The sequence below is a fragment of the Haemaphysalis longicornis genome, unplaced genomic scaffold, assembly GCF_048455015.1.
Source record: "Haemaphysalis longicornis isolate Haplotype H1 unplaced genomic scaffold, Haemaphysalis longicornis Haplotype H1 scaffold_12, whole genome shotgun sequence".
NCBI classification, from domain to species: domain Eukaryota; kingdom Metazoa; phylum Arthropoda; class Arachnida; order Ixodida; family Ixodidae; genus Haemaphysalis; species Haemaphysalis longicornis.
Window position 1 is genome coordinate 8,045,935 of NW_027526225.1, and position 22,238 is coordinate 8,068,172.

At 48.1% G+C, this 22,238-nt stretch overlaps 1 protein-coding gene across 1 annotated transcript in view; it reads left to right on the forward strand.

The window, feature by feature from the left end:
• Window positions 1–1,501: 1,501 nt before the first annotated feature.
• Window positions 1,502–22,238, forward strand: part of LOC144162378 (receptor-type tyrosine-protein phosphatase mu-like) — a 193,380-nt gene continuing 172,643 nt past the window's right edge. The window contains exon 1 of the mRNA XM_077692880.1: window positions 1,502–1,646. The gene's annotated coding sequence lies outside the window, so the exon portion shown is untranslated. The remainder of the gene's footprint in view (window positions 1,647–22,238) is intronic.

Sequence of the window (22,238 nt, forward strand, 5' to 3'; positions counted from 1 at the left end):
ACGTAATTGCGAAAAGTAGATGATCCTTGGCGTAATCCTAGAGTCGTCTTAGTGGCAAGTAGGGTACAATTTGCGTTGCAATAGTGTCGATAATTTTTTTTTCTCTAACCATGCTCTCACCGTAAACGACATGCACATTAGAAGGGAACTCTGCAATGTTTACGACTTCACAGTGTACTACCTAATTATAACAAGTAAACGAAATTCGGCGTAATGTTAGAGTCGTCTTAAGCCCTTTCTACATATGGCACAAATTTCGCCTGCGAGTTCGCAGCTGCGGCGAACTCGCTCATTCGGCAAAACGATCTATTTTCCTTATTTTCAGTGCTGCAATAAATTGCCAAATGCCAGGCGGCGTTCCCAGGAGAAGTGCGAATGTTCCAAACATTCGACAATTTGCCACAACGAGGAGGATAGATAGTTTTGCCGTACAAGCGGCGCCGCATATGCGAATTCGCAGGCTGAATTCGCACCATGTAGTACGGGCTTTAGCGGCCAATTCCAGTGCAGTTTTTTTTTTAAGATGCCTTTTTTTTTCAAGCGCATACAACAGGAAATTGGCTTTTCTGCAAGGTTAAATTTCATCGAAGGGGCTTTTTTTACGCACTTTTTCGACGCACGCAGTATTGGTTATAATCTAGTCTACAACAGCCCGGTGTAAAAAGGCGTAATACGTCCTTTCGGGTATTTTCTACCTTGCGACCTCTGGGACGCCCCGGTTCAGGTCCACGGCGGCCGTCCGAAGTCGATGGCCAGCGGAACTAATTTCCGAGTGCGTTGCCCTGTAGAGCGCTCGGCGTGTTTTTCATACGTGGAAACCCGTGAAAGCGATTCACGGCCGTCTCGTTGCCCGCAGTCACGACTTCGAACGACCAGGAATACAGACGAGCCAAACCAGAAACTCGATCGCTCGCCGCTGTTATACTACTCCAAACTTAAACCGCAAGCGCACGCATGTACGCACGACCCGCGGGAAATTTAAACAAAAAAGCGACGAGGTATAACACGAAATGTCGTTCCAGTTCGCCACACCTCACTGTTTTCATTGCTTTTTTTTTTTTCATGGCTCCGCGCACTACCTATAATAGCACCGCTTCCAGGCTCGCCGTGTCGAATTCAGGAGAGGTGGAGCCCGCCGAAATCGTGTTGGAGAGAGAAGGGGTGAGGACCGGGCGGACCCGCAAAATCTTCGATCCATCCTCCGAGCCCGCACTAGTACGCGAACGCGCCGTACGCCGCAGTGCCACCCCGTCCCCCGTCCACGACGCAGCCAGACCGTCCAAACATTCTGTTGGTGCTTCATCTCGGCTGAATAAGTCAACCTCGCGCTAAACGAACTACAAGTACAGTCGAGAATCAGAGCAGGCGATTATCGTCTGCTACAAGCCTCGAGTAGCAGACGACGCGCTTGAGTCGAGATCGTCTGCGAAACGGAGCTTGACGTCCGGTGTGCACTGGCCTCAGTAAAGCGGCGCTGCGGTCGCGTCTATCAAGGAGTGTTTCCTGGTGACTGCGGGTGGTGTTGGTGATAATTAGGCGGTGAAACTGGCTTTTCAAGTGCTCTTTCCGGTGTCCTTTCTTAACACTCACCCTCGTCGTATCGGAAGGCCCGTCTTCGACCTCTATGGTTTTCACAGGCCCCCCAGGTGAGACGTTCGTTTTGCCATGTGCTAACCCGAAACTGGTTAGTTTAGGTGAACAAGTTGATGTTCGTTTGATAAATCGTTCAACTATAAGAGCGCTTCGTTGAGCTTGGAATATTCGTTTTGTGTCAGTTGGCCCGCCACAGCTTACGTTTACCAAAACTGACGAAGCATGTGACTAGGACGAACTTGGAGCGGGCGTTGCTTGAGCGAAAACGTCAATATTTACTCAACGTTGGTTCCTTTGCGCGTTTTTTCTCTGGAGTTAGACTCGGTTGGCACGCGAAGAAATAAATAAAATTAGGGGCACCTAGCGATTCCAGAATATCAACAAAAACATCAAAGTACAAATCTTAGGATCACGTGACAGGTGCCGCATAGAGGACACAATTTCAGGGCTGTACCTCCAGAAAGTAAGCCCACGCCTTCCATAAATGCGTCTTCTGTGGGCACAATTCATTGTTTTATTTTGTGTAAACGCCCCAGATGTTTACGATATTTTGTTTTTCTAATGGATTCCTCGAGGTAAAGCCAGCTTTACGGGCTGCACAAAAGATGCTTGAAAGTGTCAGATCTGCCGCGCTACGAAACGTGAACGCACATAATTGAAGGTTGAACCCATTGAAGCAAAAATAGTTGTTTGGTTTTGCTGTCTTTGCGAAGTTTGACTAGAGGTGATCTACAGACGTAATCAGTATAGAATATTCCTGGAACGAGATAAATTTCTTTTGCTGTGCTTCATAATTCTTTGTCTGCACTCTAGTTGTTTTCGGCAGCAGGTGCTGTCGTCAACCGATGCATAATAATACTCAAAATAAATGTGCTTTCTTATTTTCTTTTTACTTGAGGCGTCATTCTAAAGTGTGCACAGGAATCGCTGCGAAATGCGTGTGTAAAGCCCTCTCTAGTTTGAAAGTACTAAACAGACAACGCGGTTCCAACTGACCCCGCTACGAGGCTTCTTGCGGAGATTTTGCCTCGCTAGCGACTCAAGAGAGGGCGCTGACGTTCTTGTTTGGAAGCTCTACTTTTACGTAACGCCACGAGTGGGCGCCACGAACAAATATAGTTCTATTTTATTCCCCACTCCCCACCCTCATTTGCGTCAATAAAAGCATAGGGCGGGAAATTTAAAGCATACGTACGTCTGATCGCCATGGAAATTAACGTGGCGCATCAAACACCCAAGTTCTTAATGAATATGGAGAAAGCCCTCTGGTATGACCAAGCATGTTGAGTTTAGCCTCCAAGAAAAAATAAGTACAGTCGCCGACCGTTTTTTCGGACGCCGAAAATTCGGACACGCTTGTTTATTCGCACACATTCGCGGCACGGCCACTTCTCCCATTGAGGTACTTGCATTTCCACGACCGATAATTCGGACGCCGCACAGCACGCCGTTCGATTTTTCGGACTCCAGCTTCGGTGCTCTTGGAATTTTTGCCACCGAATAGCACCAGTGGACCAAGGTGTCATCAAGAACTCAAAGCTGCACTACCGATCGCGACTTCTAAATCGTGTGCTATTGTGTGTGGACAGTGACAAAAGCTACGTTGAGTTTAAATGCTTAAAACAGTTTAAATGCTTCTGACGTGATCTTAGTGTGGTACATTCAGTCCGCATAAGGGCCAGGTGTGTGTCACAGGCCGGCGTCGCGAAACAGGCATATGCATGGAGCTGATAGTAATTCCACTGCCCTGAAATTTACTAACAGTACTTCCGTAAGCACCGTTCGTTCAGATGCCCATGCTACAGCTACACACTACGATGTAAATCGGTTTCGCGTGCTTACATAATCTAGCGGAACACTCATACCTGACAGCACGCCAGTTACGCTTCATATCTCAGAAATTGAGCACTACCCTGAACAAGCGAATGTGGCATACATTTCGAGGACATTCTACGCATTAAGTACGACGGATAATGCGGAGTTATATGCGGGAGTAAGCACACGACAAAGAATTTACTGTTGGGTCGTCTTGTCGCGAGGTGAGCCCTCGCAAATATTCATCATCTGCTACATGATATATCATCCGCTTATATCCGCGGTTGCAACTAGACCCTTCTTCGAAACATCGTCATATGACACTGGAAGCCTGCACAATCTAGCACAAAAGTGAAATCGGGGGGACTAATCAGATACTACACTCTTTCAACGACACCTTTTATCGCTTGTGAACTTACTTACCGGATACTTCAAAAAATGTGTCCTCCGAGTGATCAGCTGTTCGTTCAAGTAGAAAAACAAAATAAAAGTGAACGCGCAGCTTGTGTGTGTCATTACTAAAACGGTCATTCCTTGATTTCGCTCCGCATTTATACACAACGGTAGTTAAGCGCCCCTTCCACCCCCCCACCCCGCCGTCTTGGAAAGTATCAGTGCATTTCGCATCTGGTTGGTCTAGTGAATCCTACCTGGCTGAAGTTAAGACGAACGTCTCTAGCGCTTCCGGAGCTGCTTTTTTACTCCCGTACGAGCTGTTCTGTTTCTTCCGGGCTTGGCAGACCATTTATTTTTCCGTGGTTTCATTAACTCTCTTTGGTCATTAATTACTATCAGTCGGGAGTGGGCACATATATAACGATCCACAGACTTGTAATATACTTAACATGTTCGCGTGGCCTCTATTCCCAAAAAGGAACAAGTTATTGTCAAGTATTAGGTAATCACATCCGCGACTCATATTTTAAATGCGAATGCATTTCTTAGTCGGGGGTTGTCGTGCGTCCATCGGTCGGCGTGCGCCCGCAGCTGTTATCTCTCCGCGCTCCTCCTCGCCCCTAGCAACAGCTGTGGCGCGCCTAGCAACCGGAGCAGGTGGTATCTCGGGTGGGAGTAGCGGAGGGAAAGGGGAGAGGAGGAGTGCGTGCGGGCGTGTGAGGGCGCTCGCATCGCGGAGCTCGGGCGGAGTAGCGGAGAGTGAGTGGAGAGGAGGAGCGCGCTCGGGCGTGTGAGGGCGCTCGCATCGCGGAGCTCGGCGGAGAGAACTCGCGCGCGGGGCGGGCATTGGTGCACCCAATGCATTCGCATTTCCGCACGATCCCCTTCGGGGAGGTGGGGGGAGTTTTTTCTACGGCGTTTAAATTCGAAACAAAATCGCATTCGTTGTCCGCGCTGAAAAACAAAACCAACCCCTCACTGTGCCAGTATTAGGCCTAAACGAGGCTACAATAGAATGCACTTGCGCCTGACGTATTTGGAAGCGACAGTGGTGATATGCTGCTGCGGTCGCCGGAGCGGCGAAGAAGCGCGCAGTACCGCGACCCCCGCGGATGGCTCTTGTTGGCGTTCGAGACCTCTTTCCGGACGCAGCTGTCCGGACGCAGGTGTCCTAAACGTACTATTTGCTTACAGACATCACCATAACAAGTTGTTGAGGGCGCGGATAGGCAAAAAAAAAGCAAAAGAGAACCTAAACAATGCATGTGCCGCTATCAGCTGCGCAGCGGTCATCCCGCAAGCGCCGCGGAGAAGCGGCGGCAGGCGGCGCAGCGATCGCGAAGCTCGAGGCATATACTCGGGTGGGTGCATCTTAAAGGGGCCACGCAGACAAAATACAAGTCTGTTTTAGATGCAGAGCATCTGATTCACTCGCCTTGTCCCTCCGGCGTCGTCGTCGTTGTCGTCGTCGGCGTTGTCCACCCCTCCCCCATTCTCCTCGCCGCGCCAGCTGCGCTCTCTGCCGCTCACCCCCTCTCCTCTCCGATAGCGAACACTCTCTCGCGAGGGGCATTGGATTGGATTCGATTGAATTGGATTGGATTGGCTTGGCTTGGATTGGATTGGATTAAAGTGGATTGTGTTGGATTGTTTGGATTGTGTTGCGTCATAGCCGCGGCACGTTGCGTCATAGCCGCGGCAGACGCGCTGGGGTCGGCGCATGTGCAGTACTCTCTCTTTCGCGGTTTCCTCTCCTTCGGGCGCGCTGCGCATATAACCGGTGTGCCGTTCTCCGGCGAAGCAACATCCACGCTTGGCTCAAACACCTAGAGTCCACGCCGCTTTACAAGTACGCCAACGTCGTCATCGACTGGGACCGGCTTACGCAGTCCCCTCAACGTTATGCGCGCTATATAGAACGCAGTCCCTTCGCCGCTCCGCCTATGCGTCGCATCTACACAGGGGTTCCTGTGAGGGGATGTGGGAGTTTTTATTCGAAAGATTTCGTGTTTTGTGGTGCCAACAGCACTTGTCCGGCAGAAAACGATGCCGTATCACTGAGAAATAATTATCTGTTAAAATTTTGACGCTCCCGCCAAATCACGTGTTTTCGTAACGTCTGCCATGAGGTCACCAGGGCGGGTATTCAAACGAACTACCAGCGCATCATTAGGCAATGCAGCCTTGCTTACCGTCAGTCCTCCCAGCCGGCGCTTCCATACTGATAACACAATACGCCATTTGAGAGGCGGTTTAATCGTTAATTACACCATTTCGAAGTGTGCTTTTCTTCGTTTTTAATAGGTTGTACGGGTGTTAGTTATAGACAAAAAAAAAGGTGTGATGGGAATAAAAAAAATTCCGCCACCTCCACGAAGTGAATGATGATGAGAGGGGCGAAGCTGAAATGCTTATCGGTAAAGCCGTGAAACATTCGCCCACACATCATATAAAGACTCGACACGTCAAGCTTACCACCGCTCCGTTGACAAGCCCGTCGACGACGTTGATGTGTGTGGTGGTTATGTAGGGCTTGTTTGGGACGATGAGAATTTCCATGGGTAAGTTGGCGAATTCGGTGTGTGACATTTTAGCCACCTCGGCCGTCGCCTTCTGCAGAGCGTCTTGTGTCGCGTACCCCCGGTACGTGTCTTTAGCTCGCAGGCGACGAACGACAACCTCTTCTTCTTCCTCTCCTCCTTGTTGGGTAGCAACGAATGCGTTGAACGTTTTGACCTCTTCGGCCAATCTTTGGTTGGCCAATCCCTAGGGGGATCCTGCCACAGTCATCACCATTCCGCCGTGTACGGCAGCAACGAGGACGGGACAGGGCCCGAGCAAGAGGAGCTTCGCCCCTAAAAAGGGTGTGATGGGAATAAAAAGGTTCAAAGGTTGTAATGGGCGCTGAATAGGATTATTCCCATTCAGCGACAAAGAACAAGCTAAGGCGTACACATTGGCTAAACGGCCTCCGCGCCATCGTAGATGCTCAACAGGGAGGCGCTTCCCCCGCAGCTGCGGAGCTCGCATGGCTGCTCTGTGCATTACCAACCGGTTCATAAAAGGCCCGTTGACATACGGCCGGCAGTCGGCCAGTTTGGAAAAAGAATAAAAGCCCCGCGCAGTGAGATGCTACTCGCGTAGGGCTACATACGACGGAGATACGGCCACACGCAGGGTCGCTGATAAATGACAAGTGTTCATTCGGTGAAACGCTTGCCTATGACAGCGATTTCAACTTCAACTACAGTTACATCCGAAAACGGCCGAAGCAAACTTTTTACAAACATGTTGGAGACACAATGGGTGGACTTAGACTTCAGAACGGCGCAGTAGCTTCGTCCAAATTCCGCTCAGGCGGGGCAGGATAAGGTAAGAAGTATAAGCTGTGTTATAGGCAAGCGTTTTAACAACTGTGCAGCCCCAGAGGCCTGCTCCGTCATGATTTGCGTCATAGATTGCAGCACCCCGAGCAGCTCAGCTGGGCATTTCTTGAATAACGCTTGTGCTGTAAGCTTCTCCCTAGACCCCCTTGATTAATTGATTGATTGATTGATTGATCGGTCGATTGATTGGTTGATCGATCGATTGGTTGGTCGATCGATCGATTGGTTGGTTGGTCGATCGATTGATTGGTTGATCGATCGATTGATTGATTGATTGCTTGATTGATTGATTGATTGATTGATTGATTGATTGATTGATTGATTGATTGATTGATTGATTGATTGATTGATTGATTGATTGATCACCCACAGCATGGAACTCCTAACCACGTATTTGATTTGATTGTAGGGTTTAACGCGCCGACGCAGCGCAGGCGATGAGGCGCGCCGTAGTTGAGGGCTCCGGATTAATTTTGACCACCTGGGGATCTTTAACGTGCACCTAAATCTCGTGCACACAGGCGTTCTTACTTTTCGCCTCCACCAGAAAAGCGGCCGCTGCTGCCGGGAATCGAACCCGCGACCTCGTTCTCAGCAGCGGAACGCCTTAGCCACTGAGTCCCGTGTGACCAACCCACGCTTGATATATAGGCATAACGATCGCCTCTCATGGGGACGCCGCGGCTATCGCGTGTATCCACTGCCGGCACGCAATGACACTGAGATCGATCGTCTGTGGAAGTTGTACGTTCGTCGCGTGTAATGATGAACAGATGTCACACAGTCCAATACACGCGAAGGGAATACAAGGGGATCCGCCATGTTTTGTCCCCGTGTTGACCTTTTGAGGTCCATTTCTTTCACCTTTCATAAGGTTGTTTTCCGCCCGGTGACGTGCGCCACAACTGGGTCACGATTCGGCGCACGCGGGCGACGTGGTCATTGCAACAAGTCACTGCATCAACGCGCTATACTCAGTAGTTCCGCGCAGGGCTGCACGTCCGAAGACCGCACCCCTTGCTGTTCATCGTACAGAAGCTATCGTCAATACTGCAGCTATGGGCAACTGTTTTATGAGGAGATCTTACGTCAACGGCTTTCTTCATATGCCACTAAGGTGGCAAATGCCCTCCCAGGCTTCCTACGTCCAACGAACCTGTACGAGAGATTGTAGTGCGAAAGACTCCAGTGGCAACTATTCATCTCGAACGTCTAGGCACGCATGTCTACCTTCGGTTCTTTCCACCTCCTTTTTTTGTTGTTGTTGTAAGCTGAAAGTTTTGGAGCTCTCTCCTTCATCGAACGCGTGAGGTACATAAAATCCCTGCGAGACGCGAAGAATCGCACAGAAAATCGGAGCGCCCGCAAGGAACTGAGGGAAACAGCAGTGCGGGAGGAGGCTAGGCCACTTCCGCCCGTGCAGTAAGAGCCGCCTCGAGAGGCGAAGGCGCCGAAGGGGGCGAACAGGAGAGAGAGAGAGATAGAGAGAGAGAGAGAGAGAGAGAGAGAGAGAGAGAGAGAGAGAGAGAGAGAGAGAGAGAGAGAGAGAGAGAGAGAGAGAGAGAGAAGCTTTAATGGATACGGGGCGAACAGGAGGAGAGCGAGATTCGGATAGGGTGCTGTCCGTCAAGTGGGGACGGCGCGGCGTCAAGTGGGGACGAGCGCGGCCGCAAAGTTCAACAGCAGGTCAATGGAAGGCCCTACTAGGCTTGCAAAGTTTTTTAAGCATCGCCCCGTAATTTTGTGTCGTTTCACCACTGTCCGATTTCCTGCACTGCAGAATAGCAAGTTATCCTATACAGCCTGGTTAACATTCCCGCCTTTCTATATTACTTCCCTCCTTATTTCTTTCCCTTTCTGTTTCCTTCCCTTCAAAACGGTTCCGCTTTTTACAGATCTTCAAGTGGCTTTTAGTACTAAAGTATGCGTCGGCGTGAACAACGAGGGCTTAGTGGGTTAAGCGAAGAAGTATAGGCGGCAGTGTAATAAAACTCTCACATGTTTGCAACTACGATATTCGACGACAAGGAGGCGCTTCTCTTGAATTGAAATTCGCAAGACAGATGAGCCACCAGCGGATGGCAGGCTCAGTTCGCCTTGCACGGAATTTGCTTCGATACTACGTTTTCAGCAGCCATTTAGCTGATTTGACATGTAGTACCTCAGCTGTGCAGCCTGGGCAACTCAGCCTGTAAAAATAAACACGATCACAGGAAGGTGAGGCAGATAGAGCGTCAGCAGGACACGCGCTTAATTTCAGTATACTCGGTGACAACTTAAGAACGGCACCAAAAGTTGCCGTTGTGCCTTATCACCGTAGCCGGATGTTTCTCCGCGCGGCACAAGCAGGGCGTTACTGGGAATATTTTGAACATGGCGTGAGTCGTTCCCGTGATTTTTTGGACTTAATATGCTTATAAACGACTCCACTGACGACAAACAAACTGCGTGAGACGAGGCAGACGATATCACGCATTCATAGCAAACCCCTTTCAAAACGCGCGCGCACTGACGTCACGGGTCCGGCGCTTTGGCGGAGTGATACACCACATGAGGTGGTGCCGTTTTTGAGTTGTAACCGAGTATAATGAGTATTCTGAAACCGCGCTTGTCGGGGGAGAAGAAGGAATTAGGCTACACGCACAGCAGGTTACAGTCCAACATTCCAACCAGATATAAGTCCCAATTCACACCAGCCCTAACCTGGATCGTGGCTAGGGAGAATGCGGGATGCGGAGGAAAAAATTACCCGGATTGTCCTCAATTTTTTTCTGCTCCTCACTTTCCACATGTTGGTGGACTGCTGTGGGGTAGGAACAGAGAAACGACGAGTGAGTGAGTGAGTGAGTGAGTGAGAGAGTGAGTGAGTGAGTGAGTGAGTGAGTGAGTGAGTGAGTGAGTGAGTGAGTGAGTGAGTGAGTGAGTGAGTGAGTGAGTGAGTGAGTGAGTGTATAAACATTTCGACGAAGCTTCATGTTCTGATGGTTTGTCGGCCACTCGGTTGGAGGGCCTCCTCAAATCCGGGAAGTCCCGTCTCCACAGGTCACGCCGGACTGAGAAGCCGGTGCTAGCGAGCTGGCGCGCGCCTCAAAATACTGAGCAAAAAAATCTGCACAAATTTAGATAATTGTTTACTAATGCGTAGCATCCCTATGCCGTTTGTTTTATATCATTTACTTCGCTTATTATGTTTTTTTTTTTTTTGCAGATCCAAGGCAAAGTGCAAGGATAATCCGTTACCGCCACTCGTTTGTTTATTTTCTATTTTTAACACCTTTTTACAAACATTTTTTGTTTATTCTTCCATTTTTGTCGGAGATGTACAAGATGCATATTTTTTATTTTGTCGGATAATTTTTGGGAAAACTTTATTTGTTCTATTTTCTCATCTTTTGGTTTTTCAAAATTCTGTTTGACCAGTTACCTCCATTTACTCCATCATAACGATGACAGGTGGAACTTAGGCGATATTTGCATTTTTGTGGAAATGCAGTCGTCGCTGTGGGGGTACGCATCAAAATAGATTCGGATGACACAAGATACGATGGTTAAGTCTGGATGTCTCCCATGGGAAGTTGAGACTGCAAGGTAGGCTCTGCGAAAAATTTGCTCTCTCTCTCTCTCTCTCTCTCTCTCTATATATATATATATATATATATATATATATATAGTCGTGAAGTAGAGTCCTTAGTTGCTGCAGGAATACGCACAAAGTAGAAGTACGCTCTTCGGAGACTTTATATATATTGGAATTTTGGAAAAAAATTACACTGACATAAATACCCCAGAAAGTGGAGGGGAAAGATAGCCCCGCCGGTAGCGTAGTGGTTATCGCACCAGACCGGTATTCTGGAGGTCGTGGGTTCGGATCCCACCGGGCGGGCATTTTTTCTCCACTTTCTTTCTTTCTTTTCAAATTCTTTATCTGTTTCAATGACCTTCCATTACCTCCCCTTTGCTTTCCTAGGTTTGCTTGACTGCGAAATTTTATTTATATATATATATATGTATATATATATATATATATATATATATATATATATATATATATATATATATATATATATATATATTATTTGGGAAAGGTTTTATCCTACAGTAAATTTGAGGTGTTGCTGTTGATGATGGCGATGATGTTGAAAATGATGATGTAAAGGGCAACATATGCAAAGACGGAATTCCGAACATATTGAGAGGAGCTGTGTGAAGCAGAAGTACAGCATGCTATATGTCCCACTCCATCCCCGCGTACCAAAGCTCTTGCCAAACTACGCAAAACCGTTTAATTGATAGTACTTTGAAATGGTGGTCAGTGTGTGTGCAGGTTGCTGTATACCTTCATGTCATAAAGCCCGTATCGGTATACATTTAGATCGTTCGCAGACGCGTCTACTTATAGTGCGCGAAAAATCGCCGCGTGGGTTCGTTCTTCGTTCGCGATTTCGGTCTTTGAAGGTTTGACGATCGATTGGACGAACTTTTAGCGAAGGTTGGACCCGCTTTTATCGAAGGTTTTGGCGCACATTTGACGCACTTGTGATGTGGGAAAGCTTTCGCGCTTCTCTCAATTTTCTTTGGGAAGGGATGCTAAAGTTTTTTTTTAAAATGCAGAGCATTTCTGTAACTCACGATGTCACCCGCGTTGACGTCCGTAGTCGTAGTCCGCACCCCTCCCCCTACACTATATAAAAAAAATACTATCCGGCGCCTGGTTTCGATCCCTCGACCCTGCGGGCAGAACGCAATGTACATGGTGCTCTACCCACTGCTCCACAATGCCGACACAGAATGGGAGGCTACGAACGCGCCTTATATCCTTGAAACTACGTCAAGAAGCTGCTGATACAACGCATTCACTACCACCACCTCCCCAAACACTAAACGTTAACGCAATACACCCACCTCCTATGCGACGCATTTACTCGAGTCCCCCTCGCGGGGAGATGGGCCCAATTTTTTTTTTTGCATACTGCGGCAGCTGTCAGTGGTACTGCGTTCCTCGCCATTCATGGTGCATGATGAAAACCACATTTGCGCCTGTGAAAAGTGCTTCTCTGCAGACGCGTACGTAAGTGGGGTAAGCAACCTGCACGAGGAACGATAAGATAGGGGCGATGGGAGATCGGACACCAGTTCTAGAAGGGCAATACGAGGGAGTAAGTCGTCACGTGTCTTTTATTCGTTGCAATACAAGGTTCGTTCGCTATCGATTCGTTGCAATACGGCGCTGCAATACCTGGTATGGACGCAGGACGAGACTGTACTAGTTTCCGGCTGCGTTCAACCTTCTCGGTGGTGATATTTCTAGCATAAATTCAAGATACAAACTAAAGCAGCTTTTAAATGTACTTCCAGCTTCCTCTAGAGTGTGTATTTGCCATGTATCTTTATGCACTTGGACTGACCGAATTCGTTGTTCTCTTATTTGCTTTTGTTTTGCCATGTATTTTTTTAGTGTCTTTGTTTCCTGACGTCCGCCAGGCTCTGCCACTCAAGTCCTGTATACGTGGCTTTGGGAGGCAAGACTTTTTGTCCTGTTTCAATAACGACATAAACGATCTCATCATCTCATCGCTCGTAAATGTGTAGAACACTCCGGTGGCACATACCCTCCCGTAGTATCGGCCCAGTAGAAGCAAAACGAAACAAAATTCACGCATCTCCACGAAGTGAATCATGACGAGTTGGCGAAGCACTTGGGATCGTTCTTACCGTAAATCACCCGTGAGAGCGCTTACTGATGCTAAAACGATTTCCAATCCAATACAATCTAATACAATTCAATTTTATCCATTCCAATCCAATCCAATTCAATCCAAATCAAATTCAATCCAATCCAATCCAATGCTCCTCGCGCATGCGCAGCACGGCTCTGCAGGAGCTCTCTTTCTCTCTCTCTATCTCTCTCTCTCTCTCTCTCTCTCTCTCTCTCTCTCTCTCTCTCTCTCTCTCTCTCTCTCTCTCTCTCTCTCTCTCTCTCTCTCTCTCTCTCTCTCCCTAACCTTTTGTGAACCTTTTATTTTGCTCTTGTGAATATTTTGTGAACCTTTTGTTCACAGATGTTTCGATTTACACGGTGCTGTGTGTCGCACTCTAACCTTTTGTGAACCTTGTGTTTTGCTCTTGCTAACCTTTTGTGAACCTTTTGTTCACGGATGTTTCGATTTACACGGTGCTGTGCCGTGAGCACGGACGCCGGACGCCGGACAAGCCTCGGCCTTGAGGTGCTTCGCCCCTAAAATGTTTTACAACACAAACTCAACGCAAGACCACGTCCGTGCGTCAACAGCCGACGATCAAAATTGGTGGTCTGTGGCTATGTTCCTGAACTCGTGCTGTAGCCCACGTGGCGAACGAAGCGGTGATTTATTGGCATCTTTTTCTTTTTCGGCACTGCTCGAGCAGGTTTTTGGTACTGACACTATGCAGTTCAACCCGCAGCCGTACAAAAGTTAGCGGTTTCCCTTTCTGATTGGCCACTGGAAAGCCGCGCTCCCCTTCTTGTTGAAGACCAGCCGCTGATCATCCGAGAGCGCTGCACGGAATTAGCGGACGAGACTTGCAGCGACTCCGGGCCGCGGTCACGCTCCACGGTCATGGCCTCGGGAGCAGTGCGGTCGGGCGAAACCTCCGGGCATGGCCGGTAACATCAATCGAATTTTCCGTTTCTGGTCGCGGGCCGCGTAATCGACCGCCTTGGCCTACAGTGACCCTCCGCCTTCGCCGTTCAGGATAAAGCCGCTTGGAAAAGGTGAAAGGCCGCTGCCAAGCACCCTGCCGGCGTCCACTGCGTCGCCGTCGTCGTTGTCGGCACTATAATCATCATGATCATCACATCATCATAGACGTGGTCGTCATCATTATGCTGGGAAACCGCCAGGATTACGACTGCCGTCGTCGTCATAATCACCTTGTGAACACCACAAGTATGATGATCATTGTAATTCTGCTATCGTCGTCGTAATCATCATGTTGGGAACACTGCCAAGATAATGATGATATTGCGAGGGTCGGCGAGAACGCTTGAGGTCCGCTTTATTTGCGAGCGCCGGGCACGGCCACAAAAGAACAGCAACCGTTCCAGCGGCGGAGATGATGGTCACCCGTCGAGAAGGAAGATGAAATGAGATGATGATGAACGCGCACAATGTAGAAACGACAACGAAGCATAAATGGACATTGGCCGTTCACGTTGCTAAACCTCTCGTATGCTAAGTTCACGCTCCCAATATCATCATCGTCGTTGTCATCATCATCGCAATCATCGTGTTGTGAAAGCCGTAAGGATGATGACGACAATGAAAAGGACGAATAAGGAAAAGGCGATGCTGTTGATGATTCGACGAAGGCGATGACAATGACGTTGAATTATTGACGATGACTTTGGCTCCTAAAAAACTTCAGCATGTTGTATCGAATGTTGTAACTCTTCCCAGCTCCCTGTGTGTACTGCCTTAAAGGGACAGATAACGGATTTTTGTGGAGTGTACGTTGTCTAGCTCATTGAAAGCCAGCGTTTTATATAGTAAGCAATTCACAAACAAATTGGCGGAAATAATTTCAATTTGGCACTAAAATTTCTCAAACCTGAAAGGTGACGGTTCGTAGTGTACAAACGGGACACTACATTACGTGTCCTGGTCACGTGACCTGCAAGCCTTGCAGCTACTGAAACCTCTGAAACGTTTTTTTTTTTTCACTATTGAAAACCTTTTAAGCATTTGTATAAGTTTAAATTGTATATGCATTTGTATATGACATTCTTTTGGAAATTTTAAGCCCCGCGGTCGCGTCGCGTCTGGGTTGCCAGTGTGGCTAACTGAACTTCCATTCCCAGAATCAACGGCAGCGTTCAGTAAACAGACCCAGTCAAGTAGCTTCCTGCTTGTGTTGTACGTTGTTTGACGATCCTGCCTGCGCCAGGGGCGTTTCTTCTGACGAAATATTCGTTTTTAGTTTCCAAAAACGCCAACGGCCGGTTACAAAAAAAAAAAAAAGAGGGGGGGGGGGGCACCTGGGGAGAATCGAACCGCCGACCACCACAACATGAAGCCAGCATTCTACCTCTCGTCCCATGCCAACTTTTTTTTTCTTTAATACATGGAAATTTTAGAGAGAAGTCAGCCAAGACAATTGACACACAACATAAACACTAACAGACAGAAAAGGGTAAGCCCGTCAGTCTAACAAAGGTCGGCACCAATTCAAAACTCAGGCAAGCAAACGCACGCATCCAAAAGATGCAGCCACTCTGGTGGATCACTCTGCGCGACGTAAACGCTCCGTACCAACGCCGCCTGTTCCCGAAAAATGACCTTGGTCGGCCTAGGTGGTTCAGCATGCCGATCAGTCATGCGGCACTTCCACAACCTAAACAAACCTAGGAGCACAAAAACGTCATACGGCACCCGATTAACGTCCTCAAATGGCAAGAAGCGAATGGTGTATGGAGTGATGTCAATGTCCTTTTTTAGTGTCCGTTGCAAAACGTCCCAGAAAAACACCGCGTCACGGCACAGCACAAAACAGTGGTCAATAGTTTCTGGTTGGTTGCACAAGCGGCAATTGTCTGACCAAGGGATCGACATTCCTTTGTCTCGCAGCCATGTTTTAACTGGAAGCGTTTGCGAATGAAGCTTAAAGAAAAACGTTTTGGCATTTGGCGGCACGCACATACGCTTGACACGGTATAAAACATTATTCGTATGGTCCCGCAAGTATGGCTGGCGATAAAGAGGCACGGGGAATAGATTATGAATTAAAGTGTTCGTCATAGCTGTCCTTGAAAGACTAAACAGGTACTCCAGAGAAAACCGCGCAGTAAGGAAATGAAAAGTATCTACAACTTCTTTTAGAAAACCCCATGGCGGCTTTTGGTTCACCTCACCCGTAGAAACAAGGAGAAACGGCAAATGGTAACTTATGCGCTCTTGAATTACAGTATATAAAAATGGATGCTCCGCCGACTTGTAGAAGAAAAACCGAGACACAAGTTGGTGCACAAACAAATGCATTAACCCAACACCACCAGACCGTAAAGGAAGAAACAAATTATCTCTGCGCATTGGCTCCCATTCAGATCCCCACACGAAGGTAGCAAACACTCTGTGTAGAGCCTGGACTTTCGCCCGCGCACAGTGCAGTACCTGAAGCACATAAACAAGCTTTGCTACCAAGAAGACATTGCAGACTTGCGCACGGGCAAATACAGAAAGTTCTCGCCCCATCCATGCCTGCGAGGCACGCTTGACATGCGTGAGTGCTGAAGACCAGTGTGGTCCTGAGTTCCTTATTTGGTGCAAAGGCACGCCAAGGTACTCAAGCGGTGTGCTGTCCCAATTAATACCTGCAAATTTGGAAGGTTTGGTTCCCCACAGGCCAAGCCAAAACCCCTTAGTTTTCTCCATATTCATGACCGCTCCAGACACGTCACAAAACTCCTTAGTCAATGCTAGGGCTTCGTGAACACTACGCTTGTCAACACAAAAATAGGCAATGTCATCAGCATACGCAAGAACTTTAACTTCACATGACGCTAACGAAAAACCACGTACTCTTTGACTTTTTTGTATGCTAACACAAAGAGGCTCTATGTACAGTGCAAACAGTAGCGGCGATAGAGGACAGCCCTGTCTAACAGACGATCTGATCTGAACTGGCTTCGAGAGGATGCGATTGACGACAAGTTGTGTAGTGCAATTCTTGTAGCAAAGCTGAATGCCTCTATATAGCACATCACCTACATTAGCCGCTTCCAAAAGTGCAAATAAAAAGTCGTGAGACACCCGATCAAATGCTTTCGCAAGGTGAGTTTGGATAAGGGCCACCTGTTCAACCGAATCAGACACGCATTCCAATATAGAACGAGCAATATGTATATTCGTTTGAATACTTCTGTTCCGAATACCGCACGTATGGTGAGAACCAACTAAACTAGAAATTACCTGTTGAAGACGGTTAGATAAAACTTTGGCGAATATTTTATAGTCAACATTGCAGAGAGAGATTGGCCGATAGCCCTCTACAGATCTCAGCTTGTGTTCATCCGCAGTTTTTGGTATTAACACTGTGTGCCCTAAGTAAAAGGTAGGGGGCAAAACACCGTGATCGTATGCGGCTATGAATATGTCCAAGAGGACTGGAGAGAGGATATCAGAAAACTTCTGATAAAATTCCCCGCTCAGTCGATCCGGTCCAGGGGTCTTGTTTGTCTTAAGCGAAGAGATGGCAATCTTAACCTCTTCCAGTGTAATAGGGCCGGAAACCCCGGCACACTCATGATCCGCAAGCCTTGGAAGTGCCCCAATGAGAGAATGAACGCCACGCTCTTGACCCACGACATTGGACCCACCAAATAACCTGCTGTAATGAGCATAGAATGCACCGGCAATATCAGCTGAGTCAGTATACCTAGTACCATTATAATTAATCTCAATTATCCCCTTTGCAAGAGCCGATTGGCGCTCATCACACAGCGAACGGCGAGTGGGATAACTGTCATAAAACCTTCGTGTTCTGGACCGAATTAATGCCCCGTGGTATTTTTCAGTAACATATTGCTGCAATTGTCCTTTAGTTACGCCAATTTCATCTATACTTGATCCAGGCATTGCTGCCTCCAGTTCGTGAAGGTCCACCAGTGTACGGGAAAGTTCACGAACATGAAAGCGTTTTAGAAACGCAAAAGTTTCGCACCTCTTGCTTAAAAAGATCCCATTGTTGATATAATGAAAGCTCAGCTATTGCAAAAGTGTTGCGTAAACACTCCGAAATACTTCTGCAAAAGATTTCATCGGCCAATAAGGAGACATTGAGCTTCCATAGATCCCACTGAGGCAGCACACCACGCGGCTGTGAGCTACCGAAGTAAACAGATACCATACAGTGATCGGTGAAAAAAATAGGGCGCACAGTATAGTCGGAAATCCCAGGAACTTCTTCTGCAGAAATGTAAATTCCATCCAGGCGTGCATTCGAGGTACACTGAAAGTTAATGAAGTGCACGGAACTCCCTTTCCTCTCTCCAACATCAACAAGACCATGCTCGTGCACTAGATCAGCCAGGATGGCTGCGCTGCGGTCATATTGCACGCTAAGCCTAGAACGATCCTGCACATTACATACACAATTGAAGTCCCCCATGAGGAGGATTTTTCTTTGCGTACGTAGAAAATCCCGAACCGACAGAAAAAACGACGTACGCTCACGACAGTTCACGGGGGCGTAGAGGCAAATGACACGCCACTCAACACCTGCAATGACAAGGTCACAGCAAATAAACCGCCCCGAAGTATCGGTGCTACACGAGAGACAAGAAAACCCTATGCCCTTGCTGATGAAGACAAAGCATCCCCCAGACAAGCCTGCGGAGTGGCTAACACAAACACTGTACTGCTCTAAGAAGGGCTCTAATGCTGCCGATATGTCCTCATCTCCACAGAGCTTTGTTTCCTGAATGGCCGAAATGTTCACGTCCATCCGTTTAAGGAGGCGCAAAAGCTGATACTGTCATCTCCTGTTCCTCAAGCCTCTCACATTAAGTGTGGCAGCGTGCAGTGCTGTGACACTTTCCATACTGTGGGAGCTTCTTATGTGTCCTTGTCACCTCCAGATAAACCACCCTTGCGGATGGCCTTGGATGACAGTACCTTTCCTGGCTTCTTGGAACCAGCCAGCGGCACAAGACCACTAGCCAGAACAGCAGCGTCGGAGGAGTCCAGTACGGTGGACGCCTGCTTTTTGCCCGCGACGGATGCCATCTCGCCATCCACAGGAGCAGGCCTTTTCATCGGCCCGCTGCTACCACCCGGAACGTCGTCAGGCAAAGCCACAGCATCCGCCCAAGATGATGAAGCAATCTCCATGGGGCAAGTAACGGAAGCATCGCCCCCAACGTCACCGGGAGACACGTCGCTCCTCTCATCATCGCTGGCAGGCAACTTCTTTTTATTGCCTGGTTTGGGTCAATACACACATGCAAAACATCAACAAAATTACACCACGTGAAAATGCACTAGCACATACCTTGCTAGTGTGTCAGGTTTAAAAAGGCGGTAGTCTCGCCACACTCTCCAGCACAGTCAGCCACTCGGGTGGACTAGGCTCGGCTTTCAACACCTCGACCATGTAGCTGACATTTTCCCGAAAATATTCCCTCCCTGGCCTCGCATCTACATCATTGTACCGACGGGCCATGCGAGCCTTCCATATACCGTGTAGGGCCAGTAACATTATAAAGTCGTATGGAACACCCCCTTCATTTTCTATGGCTAAAAACCTAATTTCATGACGATCCACAGAAAAATATTTCCCTAAGGTACGCTGTACCACGTCCCATAGGAAGACCCCGTCCCAACAATCTATGAACACGTGTTCGATGGTCTCTGGTTTTTTGCATGGGAAGCAATCAGGGCCCCAAGGCACAAATAGACCTTTCTCAATCATCCAGGTTTTCACAGGTAGTACACCCACATGCAAATTAAAGAAAAACGATTTAACATAGCCAGGAGCTGGCATTCTTTTCACGCGCCGAAGAACATCTTGTCCCGGCCGCACACGGTATAGGGACCTGTACAGTGGGATCGGTAAAACCGCGTCCACGACATCCTTATACAGTTTCTTCCTCGGCACATGAGATAAATATTCCAAGGTGAAGCCCCATCCCAACAGATAGCTCCTTTATGCAGAATACAGTAAGTCATACTGAGCCCTCAGTACATACAGCTGGCAGCTTCTAGTGATTGAAGAAACACATAAAGGAATAAGAAATCCTGCGATTCACAATTTGTCAGCGGGGGCAAGTTTTTAAATACTACTTTTCATTTCGCGCAAAGACAAATGTATGTTGCCGCGCTTCTTTATGTCGTGGTTGCCAGCAATATTTTAGTACACGTACGGCTCGTAGATCTAAAAATTTCGATTGGAAAAGTTCTAGGGCGTTATCAGCAAAACCATTTCGCGCTAAGGTGTTTTAAGGATGCCCTTTTATTTGGTATACAGAACATATACACTGCGAAAACCGGTTGTCTGTCCCCCTAACAATTACCAAAGAAGATTCTTCAGTTCTCTGCGCATCAGGCATATTTGAGGCAATACATCAATACACAAGTTATATTTGTAGTGTTCTTTTTTAAGTAAGAATTCATGGCTGCTAGATTTTTGCGATAGCAAATAAGAAAAACACGCCGTGAAAAATACATAAAGTGCTCGCGGCAACACCTAGTTGCATCGTTTTGAGTTCAAAAGCAACAAAAGGTTCCTGTAGATCGCGCGGGCAGTGGAACAGGACAAACATGAATTGTCGCGTACGGGAATCGATCTGGCGGCTTCGACTAGTTCTACGAGGTTAAGCCTTGTGATTAGGGAACGCCAGACAGCTTCGTTGTTGACATCACCGTTCGCGACGTTGGTCAGTGAAGCAAGGAGGAGAAGGAATAAACTTTATTTGTTGTGTTAGTTCTGGAGTCATGGCAATGGGGGGTCTTCTCAGTCCAGAAGTCCCCTGGGCGGTCGCTGCCAGGCGGCCCTTTCAACCAGCCGAAGCTGATCGCCGGGGTCCGGGCTGGCTAGCATGCCTTCCCACTGCTCATGGTTGGGGGGGGGGGAGGAATGGTGTGAGGGAGCACGCGCAGATCATATGGTAGAGGGCGCAGGGGTTGGGGTCAGTGAAGCAAGGCTAATTTTTAGGGGCGAAGCCCCTTAAGGCCGAGGCTTGTCCGTCCGGCGTCCGGCGTCCGTGCTCACGGCACAGCACCGTGTAAATCAACACATCTGTGAACAACTGTGAACAAAAGGTTTACAGAAGGTTAACAAGAACAAAATAAAAGGTTCACAACAGGTTAGAGAGATAGAGAGAGAGAGCTCCTGTGCTGCGCATGCGCGTGGAGCATTGGATTGAATAGGATTGAATAGGATTTGAATTGGATTGGATTGGATTAAATTGAATTGTATTGGATTGTATTGGATAGGAAATCGTTTTAGCAGCACTAAGCACTCTCAAGGGTGATTCACGGTAACAACAATCCCCAGTGCTTCGCCCAGTCGTCATGATTCACTTCGTGAAGATGCGTAATTTTTTTTTTCACTTCTCCGGCTTTTTTCTCTCGTAATGATACTCGACTCAAGGACTTGCCCTTATCAAAGTTGCTGCCCGGTACAGTGCTCCAGTAGGACTCTGTGTCGTGCTTTCTGTCCATCGACATCGGCCCTCCTGTGTGCGTGGCAAAAAGTGAGATTGATGAACTCAACGCTGTATTCCGCCACAAGGTCGGGCTATATAGCGTGACAGCTTACGGGAAGATACGGAGGGACAAAAAACTAGGCCAGGAAAGCACAATGTTGTCAATAATCGATACGGGCCCCCGAGTACAACGCGCCTGGCAGAGGGACACGAACTGCGCAGCATACGACGAATGTACGCGCGGTTAAGAGTTATGGCTACACGCTCCCACTTCGAGGTCGATTATGTTCTTTTCCTTAGTTTCATTTCATATCTGATTGGCTTTTTTGTATTTCTTACAGTCCCTGTACGCGTGTCGAAACCCCATATTCGCAGTACCTGCATTACCCGTGCACCGAATCGAATATTCGTGAAACATGGTCCTCGGACTATACAGTATTATCTTTTTCTGCCTCCCATGGTAAGCAAACGGACTGTATTGCTCGACAAACAAGCCTCTGTGTTGGTCGTCCAAATGAGCCCCTTTGGCGTGCTGCTTGTCAAGCGAATACATTATGGGCGGGCTCTGAAATCTAACGGTGTGTTGCGTTCACATTTGGTTGTATCTGTTGTTTCTTTGGTTTTGTTGTCGGGGGGGGGGGGGGGGGGGCGCAACCATCGGTCAGTGCGACAACGCCGTGGGCGTTAGAAGAGACCAAGTTAGGTTGCCCGATTTATCGCTCGGCTTTTATCGGTGTGCTTGAGATAAACCTCCAGTTTTGGTGGTAATCATTTTGTCTGACATGTTAGCACAGGTATTTAGACATGACGCCTTTTCAGTATCGAAAAATTTAAAACTTGTCAAGCGTCTGCGTACTTTTACGGCCTGG